Source organism: Melanostigma gelatinosum (assembly GCF_949748355.1).
Source record: "Melanostigma gelatinosum genome assembly, chromosome: 7".
NCBI lineage: Eukaryota > Metazoa > Chordata > Actinopteri > Perciformes > Zoarcidae > Melanostigma > Melanostigma gelatinosum.
In genome coordinates this window covers 10,741,639-10,761,034 of record NC_136640.1, presented here as the reverse complement: position 1 = coordinate 10,761,034, position 19,396 = coordinate 10,741,639, and positions in this window count along the sequence as shown.

Sequence of the window (19,396 nt, the reverse complement as noted above, 5' to 3'; positions counted from 1 at the left end):
CGTGTAGAGAGTGCCAAACAACCATGGAAGGGTCTCTTCCCGCCTGCATAAAGGTTTGGGAGATGAACTCAAATAACCATTTCCTGGATCCGGATTTACCCGCCACACCATCCCCCCAAAATAGCTTGTTCAGTGCGCTTGATGGTGTGTGGAAACAAACTGTACCAAAACAAGCATGTGGACTGCTATCTATTACGCGTTAACATGACTATGCGACTGTTCCGGAGCTCTCTGAGAATGCTTGCTTGAAATGTGGGCAGAAGAAAACATCCAAGGACAAGTGGAAAATGCATATAAAGCAGAGATTTCTGGGATAATATAGAGGTATTTACATACGCATGGGTGCAATGGAACAGCAGAACAATGCAATGACAAATTAAAGAAAATGAGGCTGCAATACCAGAAAGGGTTACATAAGTGGCAGCTCCACCAACAAAAGAGACAAATGTTTGCAAGCTTGGACAGCATAATCAGCAAAAATCAACAAGTTAGCCTCATGTTATTGAGTCGTTACCCATCACACCCCCTCCACAAACCTCATCAACATCATCTCCACAATCCGATCAAGAAATGAGGATATTGTTGTGAAATTAGTTCAAAATGCACGCTATTGTTGAGGGGATCGCAACATGGTCGCATGAGGTCACTGATGTGCAGACCTCAAAATGATTTCCAAAAGAATCCCACTGTATCTCTGTATCTGTGAAACTGCTTGAAACTGACTGCTGTCAATAAGACAGCTATTTATGGGGGTGAAGATGTGCTCGGTGAAGTGACTGGAGAAGGCAGTGTGTGGCCATCACCGCAGAGTGTGCTCTGTTCACTCAGGCGTGCCTCACTGCACACAGTATGTTCACTGTTGCAATTGTATACAACAAATAAATAAATGAATAAAATCGTACTCGCTGATGAATGCACAGTATTGTTGACGGTGAGGCAGCAATGAAATATTCGGCAATCGTACTTGGGCACAGTACGTATCAAAATGTCCCGAATATGAAAACACCCACAGAAAACAACCAATGTGCATGGAACCGTGGGGTAGAGAACACACTCGCTGCATTTCTTGATTGCGCTCGGAAAAAGCCTTGGGAATGTGACTTGTTTTTGGTGTTGAAATGTGGAGGCAGTCCATGAATTCGGGCACAACTTCTGATTATGCAACCCCGTTTTGTACTTTAGGTCGCAGCACTCCCTTCAAAAGTTGTGTTTATTTCAAGTTTAAATGTTAAACTGTGATGCTGTCTGAAATCAACTCGAACATTTTTTAAGTTCAGCTGGTAGAGTTTCACAATTTTCTATAAAAGTAGACGTATCAGAAACCCCTGCTGTGGACAACAAAACATCTCATGTCACTTCTCACGCAACAACATGCAGAAACAGTCTAACTGGCTTGTATTGAAAACACTATATCCCAGGTTATATCGAGTTGTTTTCCTTTTTGTTCTTTTTTAAAATGTGGAATCTCAAATGTTCCAAAAACGACATAAAAACATAACTATCCCTCTCATTAAAATAACCTGTATATTGCAGCAGCCAGAGAATTACAGTATAAGGACAACTTGAAAGCTCAAACAATAATTTATCAACTCAAGGCCACAGTAGCCTACAGCACGGCATTGTGTTTACTTTGCCTTGAAACTGATGGGACCCCATGAGGGGATTGTGAGCCACACACAATAACAAAGCTGCCAGAGCCCTTCTTTCTATATCCTTTATTTCCCCAGGTGTTCACTCTAAGAGTCATTAGTCATGAAAAGAATTTTGAGGCAAAATGATATGGGGAAAGCTGACTGCATTGGGAGAGACATTGATTAATGCAGCAACAAGCATAAACACCATTCGTGAAGGTGACCCATTTAGAGGAAATATATTATTTAAAAGCAACTACACAAATAAAAAAGTTATTCTAAAATGAAATGTCCCCCCTCATTTTATAAATGCCATGCATGCTTTGACCAAATAACGTTTGTTCACATTTTGAGGGATCAATGGTGACACAGCATGCTGTGATATTTTTTTAATATTTAGCTGGTTACATTATCTACATCTTCAAAACGTGGTATTAATTCTTGTCATAATGACGGACACAATTTGAAACCCGCATTGTTTCATCTCTTTCATGGCCATTTAAAAGCCTACAGATTGAGATGCACGATGAATAAAATAATCTTTTTGCAGACACATATGCATTGCTCAGTACTTATCAATATCTACACTAATTCAGCTTAATGCTGAACCTTTATCAAAATGTCATTTTTGCGACAGTTAAATGGATTACAGTCATACTACTGCTCCAACTTCTTGTCTATTTTGTCAGGAATAAACCCCTCCTGCTTGAAAAGGGTAAAAAGGTTGTATTAAAAGTATTAAAATTCTCCAAATGAATTCTCAAACTACACTTGCAGCTTAATCTGCGTGTCAGCAATGTATTGGAATCATCAGAACGTTCAAGTACATTTTTTTTGAACAGACAAAAAACAAAAATATCACAGACGACACTTCAGATTTATTCGGTGATTCAGGTGGCATTGTGCTTGTTGATGGCTGTCTCCAACTGGCTGAAGAAACAGTCCACCAACATGAGTTACATAGGTGGGAATAAGTTGATTGAAGTCATCTTCCTGCACAGCTAGCTACCTAATATAGCTATATCCTCAAAAAATGGTCAGAAAACTGAACCTGAAGTGAGAGATGGTTTGTAACACTGAACCATCTGAGAAGCATTGGACAGTGTTTGGAAAAGAGCAGGTACTTTCAAGAAATAATTGGCAGGTGATTGGATGAACCATCTGTCAATCAAACTCTTGCCGAAGCAAGTCGGGAGGAGAGCAAAAGCATCTTTCTTTCCATTGAGAAGAACCTTCTTTGCTCCGCTTTAAATGAAGAAATATTCTGTGGTCCTGATATAACTGATGCACCGTCTACGTTAACCTCTGTTGTTTATGACAAACGTCTTACACACACCTAGACCACGCCCGTAGCTCCTTACAGGGCGCCGATTGGACTTAAACGCATTACTTGAAGCCTGACAATTTAGATTTCCATGTAATCTCGTAATCCCTGTCATGATTTGAAAAACATTAGCAGCTCTGTTTCATTGAAAAACATTGAGATTTATGAATTTGACTAAACCCCCTCACCTTTCCCGAACCAAAAACAAAATTGCAAGAAATGCATTTAGCGGCATATTAATTCTCCTCTTAATGTAAAGTGCAATCATTAGCATGCCCGGCTATCTAGCATACTACCTACAGTAACCACATAGTTAATACAGATTCTCTGAGATTCTTGGAAGTAAACATAGGGGTGCTTAGTTTTTTTTTAAGAACGATAAATGAAAGAAATGCTCCATGAGAGATTCAATTCAACACCAGAAGCTACCCTGTTGGATTCTCACTTAGCAACTACGAGCCACATTTTTCTAAATACTGAGTCGAGAAGTGTAGAAGTTGTCACAAAACCCAACTTTCCCAAAATACACACACATGATAATGGCATGGCAAAATACATTACCAGGGAACACACTATTACCACAACCCAGCAACTCTTTTACGTTTACATCTTCCACGCTATGCTGTGACATAGTCCCCAGTGTGCAAACCTAAAGTCATTATTATCAAATATATGATTTCGCTTATTAACTGCTTATTCATCCAATAACGATTACAAATGTAAAAAGTCTTGTGTAGCTTTCTCGGCTGTTGTGTTGTGTGTGTATTGTTATTGCCCACATCACTGTCAGTGACAGCAACATGTAGAAAAACTAGCTGGAGCGCTGTTCAGGTACACGCATGAAGGCAAATACTGTATGTGGCTTGTTGTGTGTGTGTGTGGCCTTTGTGTGAGCATTTATATGTGAATATTTGCATATGTGGAATCGCTGATGGACAATTCAGATGACTAATTTGCCAGCTGGCTTATCTTGTCACTGAGCCACTTCACCACTGACGATTGCCATTTTACACCAGTATGACTGTATGATTGGTCACTTCACAGCTTGGCGATTGGTCATTGCCCACATACGACCAATGATGATTGGCATTTGTGTCGATTATGTCGTTCATGACCGATAGAGAGCCCCGATAGACAATATACTGGGTAACATAAACATTGAGATGTATTCAAATGTATGGATGGATGTGGAAAAAAATGTTGTAAAATTATAACTGAGCTAATATCAATATATAAAGGGTGGATCAATATCAGCATCTTTGGCACATTATTAATACACCTTAAAGGTTACTCGTTGTCTTTTTTCTTGTTATTGAGTTTGACTAGCTCTATTTCTTTGCTCCCTGTGTCATTTTCAAATCTCACTCCCTGCTGACGGCATCATTGCCCAACTTTATTGCCTCTTAAGGTTACCCATTCATCATTTCTGCTCAAACCAAAGGCAGCAAACTCATTCAATCAGCATCATTTAGGCACACGTTGTGGCTGTGTACTCTCAATTTGTTTTGTTTGTCGTTGTGGTTCACAGTAGTTTGTTTCACTTTTCATTCAGTAATATTGTTGGTCATTCATGCTTGTCGGTGAGAAATTATCAAAATAATACAAACATGCTGTGTCTCGTTTCCTCTTTTTCACCTTGACTCCGCGATGGGCCGATGTGCTCCCGATTTGTCTGTGCTATCCCTTCATCCTTTTCGGTCTCCTCCCTCATCTTCCTCTGACTCCCGTTCGATTTCTTCTCCCGGTCTCTCCCCAACGCACCTCTCCGTTCCCCTCTCTCTCTCCCTCTCCCTCTCCCTCTCCCTCTCTCTCTCTCTCTCTCTCTCTCTCTCCCCCCCTCCCTCCCTCCCTACCTCTCCTCTTTTACGAATGATGGCTTCAGATGTCCCACCTGACAGTTTCCCCGATTTCAGCCAGTTTAGCATATTTAAATTAATGTTGCTGAATGCATGAAGTTCGCTGTTAGCTGAGGTTAGCTGCAAAAGCTAGGCTGGCGAGTGTTGGAATAGACAGCCCTGAAGAAAGACGTTGTGGTGAGATTCAATCTTAAACTAATTAGGGCACACAGGCAACAGATTTAACCGCTTATACTGTTATGTGCCACCTGAGAGAGGAATATTTTGTCAGCCGAGCCTTCAAACCTTAACATAGGCAGTGTTAGCGTCAGGCTCCAAGTGTTGAGCCCTGTGTCATGTCAACTTCTCATAGCCTCCTGTCTTGGCTGTCACCTTGTGCATAATGGGTTCTTCATGGTGTGTCGTGTTTAGAAATAAACTTTCCTTACTTATGCTGCATTCCTGGCACAGTATTTGCCAGGAATTAGCATTAGGAATTTAGGAAATTAGGAATTTGTGGGAATTAGCAACCATGTCTTTTTATATTGTGTACTACTAATTTGCAAAGCAACAGCCACTTAGGAAGACTTAGCAAAACATTAAGAGATGAATATGACACCACCTAATTTAATTTATCAACTAATTAGGAAACGTTAATTGATGTATTTGACAAGTCACTAAATATTTAGTTTTCGTCGGTACTGAGTGACATGCAGAATCAATGTGGGGTTATGCTGCTACACAAAATTAATTTTCAACAAACATAACACTAAATGTGTGAACTATATCTCTCCTGATTGAACTGCTGGTTTATAACAAACATTTATTTCCGAAATAAATGTGATTACATTCTGGTCCCTAGTTTCATTCCTTAACAGAAGTTTATTATTAAAGTGGTTGCTCATGGTATATTAAACACCTGTTGAGGAATACAGCACATCTGAGGGGCATTTTAATTGATTCCCTTACCTCACAGAGAGTCTAGGTCTGGCAATATTCATCCATCTCTTTGACATGTCTTCCCTCGCTCTCTGTCCCTCTCCCATCTGTGCATGGAGATCTACATTTGTTTACCTCCTTCCACTCTTTTAAAGCATTCCCTCTTCTTCTCTCTCCATCCCTCCTTTCACTCATCCAATCTGTCCTGCGCTACACATTTGCTTACATTCCTCTGTCTGTTCAGCTTCACTCAGATGGAAACATATCGAATGTCTTTCCTTTTTCATACCTTTCTTATGCTCCCTAAAACTGAGAGAAAGGCCCAGCTGTGGGCATACCTGGTTAATGTCTATGGCACACACACACCCGACCTCACCCATTCTTTGTCACTCACAGACACAAACACAAATGTGTACTCAACATAGCGTGCAGCACATGCATACATACGCATGCAGATGGAACAACATCAGACTGCTTGTAGACAAGTGGCTGAATCTTCCTGACAGGCCCGTCTCAGAGGGAAATAAAAAAGAGGGTGGGAGCAGCGATGGGAGGGAGGGAATGAGAGAGAAAGAGAGGCGACTAGACATCATGGAGTGAAAGATGGCAGAAAGGAGAGAGGCGGTGAGAGTGAAAAGGAGAGGCATATGGGAGGGGAGAAAGAGTCACAGCAACACATGAGGGAAAGAGAGTTGTGGTTGGCAGACAGCAGCTGGAGGGAAGGATCAACTTAGCTGACACATCAGTTCATGTCACCACAGAGCGGCGGGACAGATGGGGGGAGGGTTGGACAGAGTGAGATAAAAGGACATGTGGTTAAGAAACAGACGTGCAGTAAGTGTGAGAGGAACATGAGGAGACAGCAAGGTGGAGAGAGAAGGAGGAAGACAGGCTAAGACTGGGGGTTGGGGGAACGAATGGAGAGCATGGTGGCAGGACAGAGGCAGAGGAAGGAAGGGAATTTGGTTTGAGAGGGGAGGGTTGGTAGGAGGGGAAGGGAGAGGGGGAAAGGAGACAGGAAGATTTAAGAAGGGTGGATGGGGAGAAGAGGCGAGTCAGGTTGAGGTAGCAGGAGGGAGCGGATAAAGAGAAATAGAAACAGAAAGACAGGATATGATGGTTGTATATGTATGAGACAGCATGTGACATTTAAAAGGACCATCTCCTCTCATCTCATCTACTTTGCATTATAGTCCTGCTTCCATATTCATTGTTTTCTTCCCCTTTATTTCCCAAGGCTGGTACTCAAAGTCAAGTCAATTTACGAATGTAGCCCAATATCACAAATCTTAAATTCGCCCCAGAGGGCTCGATTCCTGCACTTTCTACGCATGCTTGAAACGTTACATTATCCAATGCGTAAAGCTAAATGTGTATTGTAAAGACACAAGGAAAAGTTTATTCATATTTAATTTATTTTACAGTTTGACATAAGGCATTATGAAAAGTTTCTTAAGACAATTTTAAATTAAAAGTGGAATTTTTTTTTTAAATTATTGTGAATGTCAAAATGGGCAGTGCAGAAGATTTATCAAAGACACAGAAAAACAAGAGTTTTAAATTTAGATTTACATTGGTTAAAGTGAGGGTGTCTTAAGGAACATAGAAGCAAACACCTCTATTTAAGACGTTACGTTGAATGTCTTATAACCTCTCTTATTCTTAGTCCTAATTTTTATTCAAGATTTAAAGGTTTTACTTGTCACATGCCCATACAATATGTACAATTAAATAAATACTATTGAGGCTATGCTGTAAATGTGTAGTAAAGATTATAAGAGTAAGTACAATAACTTCAAATAATTAATAAAAAAAGTAAAATATAAAAATATAATGTAGGTATTAACATTCTTAAATATATATTGGCATGAGGGTGGGCTTTCTTTTTTATATCACAATGTAAATCTAAATAAAGGCAATCCTTACAATCGATGTTCGCTCAGAAAACAGAGCTACATCCTGGTGGTCTGCCTGAGGCAAAAAGTCGTGAAACATTTCGAACATTTCGAACTGCGGATGTTTCATGACCCTCCAGACTTCCAGATTTTAGAAATTGACTTGAGTGAGTATTATCATCATCAATAGGAAAGAAGATCGATGTTGTCATAAACAAAATAAAATACATAACTTCAGTTAACACTAACTTAGGAAAAATCCTAAATGTGTCTATTATATTTGCAGCAAACTCAATGCAAAACAACTTGAAATATATATATATATATATATATATATATATATATATATATATATATATATATATATACATATATTTCTGGAGCTGGTGGAGCTGGTGGATTCAGAACAGTAGGTGGATGGTTTAAGTGCATCATAACAGCATGTCCTTTAGAATAGATACCAGGGTTCTGTATAAATGAATCAAATGGCACAAAGTCCAGCAGGGACAATGACAATTTGTCCCGGGACCAAAACAACCCAAGCACGGCTAATATCAATATTATTTACGACAGCATAAAGCCAACATTTTATTGTCACATCAAACTCTCTCTCTCTCTCTCTCTCTCTCTCTCTGCGATTCACGACACATATTCAATATATGTGCACACCTAAAATTGCCTCAATAGATGGTAACACATTTGATTCATGTGTTGTTGTGGTTAATGTGTTGCAGTGAACCAACAATCATTGGCTTATTATTATTGAAGAACCAAACAGAACTTCAGTTCAATCCACAGTCCCTGGCATCATTCAGGTGCTCCAGCAGCTCACTGTCTGATGGATATAATTGTTGGTTAACTAATGCTAGAGGAGAGCTACATACAAAAGAAAGGAACTACATCAAAATATTGGCTTTGGGGTTCAGGTTTAAGTTCTATGGTGTCAATTCTAGTCCAGCCTCTTCTCTCTCCTCTTATTCATCAAATTCACCCAATCACGGCCTGTGTGTCTGGCCCCATTCATGAACTGGCCCGTTTCCTCATTCTCGTGTGTTGCTCTCAAGCTACTCATCACCTTCCCAGCTCCTGCACCTTCCACCAGATGAATGAAGCCTCCCCACTGGGACAGTTTAATACTCTCACCTGCAGAGTAACTGCTAAGACTGTGCCAAAACTTCTCTCAATGCAACCATTTTGTATTTCAACCATGGGTGGCCTTAGATTATGAGCATCAAATGTAGCACTATCACTTGAATGTTTAAATGCATGTGTAAATAACAAAAGAAAGAAAACAAAATTCAGTGAGCAAGCGAAACATTCTGCATTTTCACAGTTGATCTTTTGTAATGACTCAACGTGACTCAACTGCGTCATATTTATCAGCTCAATTGGGAAGCATGGGAAGAGAGAGGCATGAAATGCAACAAAGGCCCTAAAATGACACAGACATAGCAGTCATATGGCATGTGCCACTTTATATGGCCACCAAGATATAGGTCACCAGGATCATTGGACGCATAATCAACATGAACGTTTTATATATTCAGAAATGGCTTGTCGTAGGCCAACATTGCCTTGTTAATTATCGTCTGCATCGTAGATTAAAGCACTAAAAGTTTGCAAATTTGTAATCTTGTTGGTGTTGTTGCTGTCAGTGTGATGTGTCGTGTTATTCCTAAAGAGGGTTGACGTGTCATGACCACATGACCTGAGGAAGCATCTGGTCAATATGATGAGACACACTGAGTGCATGTGTGTAATTGCCTTTTATATGAGGTCCCTCTGTGTGTCAATATGGGAGCAAGGACATTATATATATATATATATATATATATATATATATATATATATATATATATATATATATGTGTGTGTGTGTGTCCATCCTTTTTTATTCTGCTTTGTTCCAGTCTAATCGTTATATAATTTCGTGCTTTGAGCAAAGACATGCACACTTGCGCACACACAGTTTCACACACAGATGCATTGTGTCTCTCTCTCTCGCTTCTCTCTACCTCTTTTCTTGTCCTCACTCTCACATTCACAAACCACACACAGCAACACACAGATGGTACTTGACAAGTTAATGCAGCATCTGTGCTTGAATACTTCCATGCATTTAGTAATGTTTAGTCAAGAGAAAAAGTAGTTACCTGGAGGTAATGTAAGTTCTATGAGTTTGTGCCCAACAGGGTTTAGAGTATTGTTTACCAAGGTTTAGATTCCACCTTCTGGTGTCTGATGGTCTTTCTGTTCTATCTGGTTAAAAAGCAAAGAACTTGCACAATTCAAAGAAGGAATGGAACGAAATAGCGATTGTTTTTGTGTATGGAATGATGATAACTATGATCTTGTACACAGCATTTCAATTTAGTGTAACGTGAAGTCAAATTTGGACTAATTAACTGCAAACACGCTAGTAAAAGTAAAAGGCGTAATTGGTTAATGTGTTTCTCAATCTACTTTTTTTATGGCATTGTCTTTCCAAAATGATGAAATTCTCAGATGCATTGAAAACAGAAATCCTTCAGCAGCTTTCAGCGAGTTCAGTTTAATATAACATCCAAGTCTGAAATTTGCCTTTCTGAGTATGTATAACACAAACATGCAAGTTGAAAGGGCAAGGCCATTAGTTAGCTTGAGTCATGAGCTCCGAACACAATTAAGGGAAACTTTCATAACCGAAGAAACACTTTCCATTGCTTCAATATGTAGTACGAAGTGGACAAGAAACAAGGGAGACAAGATGATATGACACAAAAGGTGTCAAACAAGTTATATACTGTACATGTGCCCGAGCCGGCCGCATGGGCACAGCTATTCAAAAATTAAGGTGAATTTGTGTCATCATTAAACAACAGAAGGAGGATACACCAGAGGATAAACACATCGCTCTAAACCAACTCCAGTACACTGTGCCGACCTGTGACTTTCTAATAAATTCACCATATTTCAAAGGCATATTGAATCAAACTTTAATTAGATCATTTTATTGGTTAAGGCCAGGCCTGAGCAGAATAATAAGTTGTGATTCGACATTGATATTAAAGGTGTTCATTCACTGTAAAGATCAATGGAATATTTTAATTTTTTTTTCAGTTCATGATTTGAAGAAAGGAATACAATTACTGCTGGGTATAACTTTTCCAATTCCAAAATGAACAAAACAACATGTTTGTGACAAACGGTGTCAACGAGAGGTGAGGGAAATAATCGATTCATGTAAGAATCGGGATTCTTGTCTTCTGAGATACTGAATTGATTCACAACTCTCAGAAATAGCTCAATAAATGCGGATTTAAATTAGTAGCAGAACTATAGTTGCAAGGCAGTTACATCTTGCAAGTGCAGATGTGAGAGAGGCCCCTGCACGGCAGATGGGCGAGCAAAACAATTTCACAACTGCACATGTGGATAAACCCAATAGGGACAGATCTAAGAGGTGCAGGCCTGACAGCTAAACAATGAGCATAAACTCCCTGTAAAGCTGAGCAGAGCAGATGCAGGAGTAAAGAAGGTTGTGCTTCTGGGATCCGAGTGCTAACAGGAGCATTATACAGTAATAATCTACAACTAATTTGATAGACTGACCTGTGTATTTTCGAAGTTGAAGTCAACATTGTTAGGTCCTTGTTATTCTATGTTGAGTAATGTTGACCCTTGGGGCTTGCAGCACACAGGTGAGGGTATGTTAAATTACCAAGCTATATAATAATAATGGGGAACTGACATTGTTTACTCCAAATTCGAGCCATCTGAGTAATTGCGGGATGGAGAATGTGATCTGGTGTGCCTGCGTGTCTGCAGGAGGGGCTCATAGCTAAAGGACAGGGAGAAGCTCTTTTGGACACGAAAAACACTGACAGTTCAGTCAACACAGCTTCAAGATATGAAAATATACTTTAAGACTCTGCCAATTATTTACCTCCACAGTTGTTGTTATTCGATTTTTAGTTTCTCTGTAACTTATGTAGAACATGAAGCAACATCATGCTGCAATTTAAATCCAGCTACACAGGCATCACAGCCGACAGTGTGTCATCGCTGACCTTTCTGTCTTTGGCGCAAAAGTGCCCTTTTCAAATGATGATGCCTGTTTTTATCTTTCGGATAACGACCTAAATGGTATCTCTTGAGCCTAAAAAACAGAGCACCCTTGAGACAATTTTGTACTGTTAATGCCTTTCCCTGTTAGTTCCCCATTATCCCTGGACCTCTCTGCCACCAGTGCCTCTTCTGTAATAGGACATAGGCCTCTCAGCTCCAGGTGGGTCAGGGTTTTTCACCCTTGTACCTGAACATTTCAGTCTTTCACTTCAGCTTGCCACCTAATTATGGGCCGTCATTTATGATGAATAAATGAGAAGTTTCTAGCATATAGCTTTCAATGTGAAGAACCCTCTGTGTATGCTTATTTCTATTGCATACAACAAGTGCTGGGATTATGAAAAGAAAGTTAAATAGCAGCTATTTTGTTGTCAAATGAATATGTAGCCCCTTCAGAGCTAAGGCAATTTTCCTCCATGGTAGAAGTTGTAAGAAACATTTGTAAAAGTAATTTAGGATGGAGCAATGCCGTTGAAGCGTGTCAAATGGGTCTGTGCAGCAATACAAACTGTACTCAATGTAAGAAACTGTCCATATTTAAATTTATTTGTCAATTTCTCAGTTTTCTGTATACAATGTGCACTCAGGGTCTACCTGCCAAAACTGAAGCCAAGGACATGTGGCCTTAAAATCTTGCTTAAGAGGCGCTGGTCCTTTGGTCATTCAACCTCAGCACTTGTTTATGGCTATTCCCGTTGTTGAAGTGTTAAACTCCAAATCCCCATGTCACCAATGAGCTTGTCCCTTTGACAGATGCCTGACAAATATGCCTCAAACTTCACAAAGGATCATTGAAGAATTTCAGGCAAAGGAGGGCAGTTAGAGTCACAAGAACACACATGCTGTATGTCTACACACACTTTCCCTATTATTGATCATTGTCTGGAAATAAGCGACAAACTAGAGATCATCTTGTGATGGGATCACACCAGCTGCAACGCCAATTCGGGCTAGGGGCATGAAGTGTGTTGGCCTACTTCCTTACGCCCTATTTCCGACACCCCTGCTTATGTCACAACCAACTTTGAACTTGGATTTTCTTTTGATATCAACTTCAATCCTGTAAAGTTTCATGACACCTAATCTTACCAGGGGCAGAAAGAGGGGAAAGACCAATGGGCCCTTTGTCCCCTTAGCTCGGACCACACCCATCTACGGATTTGTCCTTCAATTTGATCTCAACTACACATCTGTAATGTGTTGTGACTGCATCTTTTATGGTTGAGATGCTACCGCGGTCCCAAAATCAGACATATAAACAGAGAGAAAACCACTCAAAACCACTTCAGTGGTAGCTGTCTCCAGGACCACAGTAGATGACACACGGACTCACAAGGTGAAATCAATACCAATGCGTCACTGTCACAGCTGGTAATCACAAAACCACACTGTTGAGCCGCTTTACTGACAGTGAATAAAAAATGTCTGACATTTTGCACTCATCAGGTTTAAGACTATCTACGAAAATGTGCTTTAATAATCAGTGCTGTAGCAGTTCTGACAAAGAAAATGAAGTTAATTGGTGTTTTTTATTATTCCTCTCTTTGAATAAAATATTTGTTTAACGAGGCTCCGAATGATTATCTTCCTTTAATATCAATGTTTAACTGCATCACTATGGTTAATTGCATTATTATTCCCCTGTTATAATGTGTTGTCAGCCGGACAAATAATTACAATTGTTAATATAAATGCAATAACATTGACAATGGGAATGCCATTTAATTAGTGCCTGAATGATGTTGTTTGATGAAAGTGAGCATCACATCACAGAGTCGTAGTCCTTCTATTTCACTGATTGGCTTGCTAATTATCTGGCTGGCCAACTGATTCATTAATTGGCTTTAATTATTGTCTGACGGCTGCAAAGTTCAATCATTCACTGTACATCACAACTAACCTTCTGGTTAACTGATTCCATGCAAAGCAAAATGCTTGATTAAATAACCGAAAGGCCATGATTGATAAACTGACTTCCTGGCTTACATACAAAGTAACTGACTGATGGAGCAAGTATCTGACTAAATCAGGGATTTATTGCACAAAGACGAGTCTGATATTTGAGTTGTTTTGCTTCTCTCCTGCGTCCTTGTGTTGCAGTGATCCATCCTCATTTATATTATCTTGTACAATTACCTCTCTGTTGCTAGGAGACATCTTCTACTGGGTTGTTGTGGTCCTCAAGGTCTCCAGTGGGCACACAGGTCTCTCCTGCGTGTGTGTATGTGTGTGATTATTACACCGTGCGCAGTGGCAGTCGTGACTGTGTTATGCCAGACAAAGGCAGAATTCAACATGAGTTGATCGTTACTCCAAGCGCACATCTTTACATGTTTCTCTCTCCTCCTTCAACAGTACTGCTTCCCTCTCTGTTGCCACCGGCTCTCTAGAATCTTTTCTCCCGCTCTCTTTGCTGTTTTCTATCCCTTGTTATATATTCTATCTTGCACAGTTTTACCCACACATTGGTCTCAGTCTCCACTGCACACTCCATCCTGTTATCACTTAGTACCAAAAAGATTTCCTGGCTCCAAGTTGCCATACATTTCTCACACATTTTCCACATCAGCATTAAATGTAGTGATTAAACACAAGTACACGTAAAATCCTCTCCACCTCTTAACTGTTTAACTGCTTGTGATGTTGCACCCCGGGGCATTTCAATTTTTAAAGAGCTATGAATTTCACAGACTTTTAAGAAACTGAATGTGTGCAAGCACTCCCAGCAAGCCTCTAAACAGTCTTTAGAGTAGGAATGAGTCATGGAACGCTGGCTGAAAGCTTGATACAGAAGCTTTGTGCTCTCTTATACATGTTACTCTGCAATTATGCTTCGTGTTTTTCTCTTTACCTGGTTTACTCTCTTTCTCTCTCTCTGACATTTTCTCTCTTTAGCATTGCCCCGACACTCTACCTTTACTATTCCAAACTGTCTTCCCCTCAATTCCCGTCGCCCCTTTGTCTCTGTTACTCTACATCAATTCTCTCTTTTCTCTATCTCTCCATCTCAATTCCATTTTCAACTTTACACCTCTTCCCTCCCTCTCTTCTCCTCTGGTGTACCCCTGTCATATTTAGAGTACTTGGTAATTAAGATACTTGCAAACGGTAATGTTTTTAGTTGATAAATACATGCTCATTATTTGTGCTTGTAATAGAGATGTTTTGAGTGTAAGGTTTTACATAATCTGTTATCATGTTCCATTCTACAAGTTTGCAATATCATGTGTACAACTGGATGTTGCAGGGTGAAAGTGTCAACACTGCTGGCAGGTATACCTTGATGTTTCATGAAATGCATATTAAAGATTGTACTCTTTCCATAACAGAATAGATGACAAAAAAACACTTCACAAAGAGTATCTTTTTTCACCCTCCTGTTTCTGCCATCTTCTTTGTACATGCATTATAATTTATTGATGTGTCCCAAGGCAGCAGGCAACATTTTTCCATTTAGATCCCAGATCACAATGGTTGAAGAAACCCTTATTCTTTATGTTGGCAGCACCTTTGATTAAAGCATTGTGAAGTTTTACAGCAAATGCCTGGGGATGGGAGGGGGTGTTCGAGGAGATGGAGAGATTTCAAATCAAGAGAATAGGCTCTGCAGTTGTATGCATTAATCCGCTGCATGACCCAATCCGCCCATATCTACATAATTTCCATCCCCAGCCAATTCAGCTCAGCTTACTGAGGCAACAGAGGTCTAACTCAGTATCAGCGTTCAACCTTCAACATTAGCTGCCCTGCCAGCATTTCTTGCAACTCAGAGGGGCACCTGTCTGTGCCTGACTATTGATGCAGTTGTTATGTGTGATGAAAATAAATGCGGTAACACAACAAAGCAGAGAGAGTGAGAACAAAGACAAAACTGTCATCAGCCTGCTCGAAAGTTCTGCTTTTATTTCCCCAAATCAGACTTTTTTGAGTACCAACAACTATGCATGACGATACAGAATGACAGTAAGACAAATGGTTCATGATCTGTCCTATATGTCTAGATGTAAATGGACATTTTAGATATGAACAAAATAGTAGTAGTAATAGTACACAAAAGTGTATTTGGAAAAGCAGATTATGATCAATAATCTCACTGATATCAGGACTTCAGACATGTTTTCCTCTGCCATATATCTGTCCGTCTGATTCTGATTCTCATTCTCCCTCGGTATTTCTTAATCTATTCCTCCGCTCTTCCTTTTTGTTTGTCTCTCTCTCTCTTCTCCTCTCTCTCTCCTGTCTCTTTCTTTCCTCTTCTGTCAGTCCCTCCTGTGGAGACATATCCTCTCTGCTTGATTGCTCTCTTCTGATTCCTTCTCCTTGGGTGGTGTTTGTCAGGGGTGGTAGGGTTGCATGGGTGTTTGTTAGTGGGAGTCAAAACAAGCAAAACTCTGTCTTTCAATGATTTTGACAGCTCACAAGTCTGCTGATTGTGTTTGTGCCTGTCTGGCATTTTCTCATGCTGTTTCTACAAGTTTTTGAGTCTCAAGTTTGCTACTTGTTGGTACACTTAATCATCAAGAGTGGTTTTCCCAGAAACAGCCTGCACATACCAGGCTGCCACGCCCAGCTACCCTGACAGACCTGTCCAGTAGAGTTAATACAGACCAAACTACCTTACACTATATTATATATTAAGCTGATCCTGGACTTTAAAAAGCTACTCTGTGACTTATGACCACACGTCCAACTGAAATTGCATTTTTATCGTCTGCTAGAGCACACATATCTGCTATAAGAATCCATATCCAAATCTGAAACTAAAAGAGAGAAATTTATATTAATACAGGAAAGTGTCCATCTACGAATATGAATGCCTTATTTCGATACAGTCGATTAAATCTTGCATGAAGCAGTAATGTCAGTGTTTTATCACGAGCAGAGCAGACGGTCACATTGACAGTAACCTGCTACACAACGCAAGAGCCACAGACTCTGAACAACAACCCACGCTAGCTTTCATGATGAAGTCTCTCATTACGATATTTCCGAACACGAACAATAGTCAACAGAACAATAGCTTAGCTTGTTGAACGATCAACCAAACTAATTCAACAGGGGAGAAGTGCTCCGATAACATCGGTTTGTAGGCGAGTTAGATAATTAGATGCTCAACAGCACATGAAGCACATACCTGCAAATCAGTCACTTGGGTTAGATGCTGGTGTGGTCCTTACTCCTTCTACGGCAGTAACAACACGCTGTTTGCCCATGAGAAGTAGCTACAGAGCAAATTAGTTTTCGGCTACTTTGGTACTTTGACGGGGACCCACCCCTCCAGAAGGCTGAGACGAAAAGGAACATTTCTGATATTTCCCTTTTTCCTTCCTTCTATGAAAAAAGCTACAGTACATATAACAATACAGTTACAAAACACGTTGACATTTGACAACAAAAAGGGATGTAAAAATGGGATTTCAGTTGGACTTGAACTGATCATTCACTACCCCCCCCCACCCCTCCCCCCCTTAAACAATGATTGTCCATTCAGTATAAAACAAAAAAGAGCAAAAGTGTACCGAATGGATTAAGTCGTATATGTATCTTCTTTTCTTATCTTACTTTCTACTTAACATGCCCTTGTGAGCTTGCTCGGCACGCTAACTTAGTAATAAATGGGAATTACCGAACATGGTAATAGATGAAACCATTTTATCATCATCAAACATAGCTGGATGGTTAAACAGCCCATTTTGTGCAAGCATGTGCACACAACATCAGTCAATACGTGCATGGTCATTAAATGACAGCCTTCTATATTGTATGTGTGCATTCACTGGTATGTACTGTACATTGATAGATATTGCTATTGTACAGCCTCAAGGCTGTCATGTTCGGTATGTAACATGTGATTGTTACATTTTAAATACCTCTGACAGTGTGAAAATAAATGGGAGTTCTATTTTACACAGGCTTCGCCCTTTAACAGCTTCTGTCGGTCGGATGATTGAAGTTATAATTTAGGTTAAATGTTTTAAAATCAGCGATTTTAAGCACAATCATTCAGAACTTGAGGGAAGTTGATGACAGAAGTTCTAAAAAGTAATCTTGAAAAAGAGAAATGACACATGTACAGCGATGAGAGAGTAGATGGGAAAGGTGGTGGGCAGGAAGGAGAGAGAGTTGGAGGGAGTTGTGGTCTCATTATAAAGTAATCACCAAGAAGAAAGGTCAGGTGGCTGTTACAACATCTATAAAATACTGAAGAGAGTGAGAAAGACAGGAATGGAGACAGAGAGAGAGAGAGAGAGAAATACACTGAGTGAGAAAGAAAGAGACGTATCCGCTATAAAACAGTGACGGGTGAGGCAGTGAGGCAGACGTCGAGAGGTGTAGGTGAAATCAACTTTCTAATATAGCCATGAAATGCTGCCAGAAGGTTACTGTCACGAAGGAGGGATTCTGTGGTAAAGAGGAAGCAAAGGGAATGGAATGGCCTCGATGCAGTGGCATTATATCATGGCTCCTTTGTGGCTTTCAGGTAAAGCACCTATTTCTGACATTTAATGCGAATAAAGTCTCTTATCCGATGAACCCATAAAAGATTCCAACACACCGCAGGAGAAGATTCATTTCTCAGTGACCTGCCAGGAGAATGCATATTAATGTCAGGCATGTGTAAAGTAACAGTTGAAGTCAGTGAAACACAGATAATTAGGGTCAAAGATAAAAGTCCTGCTCAACAGCATTGAGCTCATGGCGCCACTTTTGGTTGGCTTGACACTGTATTGCAACACTCTCCTGCATCAGTATGCACCAGTCTGCAGCCTCTAATATGAGGAATGTGCTGTGCATCTCGCAAGCACAGCGTAATTATGCACGCTTGAGTGTGGTTGCCTTAATTAAATCTTGCAGCATGGCACAAGGCTCCAGCAAAAGTTACACTGTGTACTGTGTCTCCGGGCGCAGAGCAGCAAGAAGTCGGAGATACACGCCGCTGTGTTGTCACTGGCGGACCCTACAGACCTGGACCGCCCGGTTATGAGTACTGAGTGAGGAGTCAGCAGGTGGTCAATGGCAGTGTAAAATAAGTCTATAAAAGGTGAGTAAAAGTAAAAGTGTGAGTCATCACAATCACAAGAGGTCCTTGAGCATGCAGCCTTAACTGGCCAACCGAATTATTGTGCAACAGAATGTCAGATTAGCTGTGGACAAACACAAAAGAGCACACTCACTCACTCACTCAGACAGTCACGGATGTACAGACTAACACAATCACAGTTACTGTCAGTCACGGATGCACGGACGCACGGACGCACAAACTCACGGACGCGACCAATCACATGATCCATGTGGCAGAGATAATGATTGGACAACAGGAGGGGTCCTTAGTGTGTGTCCTGAGCTCCATGGCTTCACTCTGGTGCTGCAACATACATGGCTTGCACATTCGTGCACACCTTTAACACTGCTGAAGGATCCCATGTTTACGTCATATTATTATTATTATTATTATTATGAACTTTGTTCATGTGGTATTGGAACTTCAACTTAAACCCAAATTCAAATATTTTTTTATTGAAAAACCCACCAAATTTATATGATCGATTTATGATGTTTATGTTTTTTCACTGTTTTCTAGTCAGTACGAAATCACATGATTGTACTAATAAGCAGTATTAGTATGAAATGCTCCACACTAGCCACACAGACACAGAAAAGCCT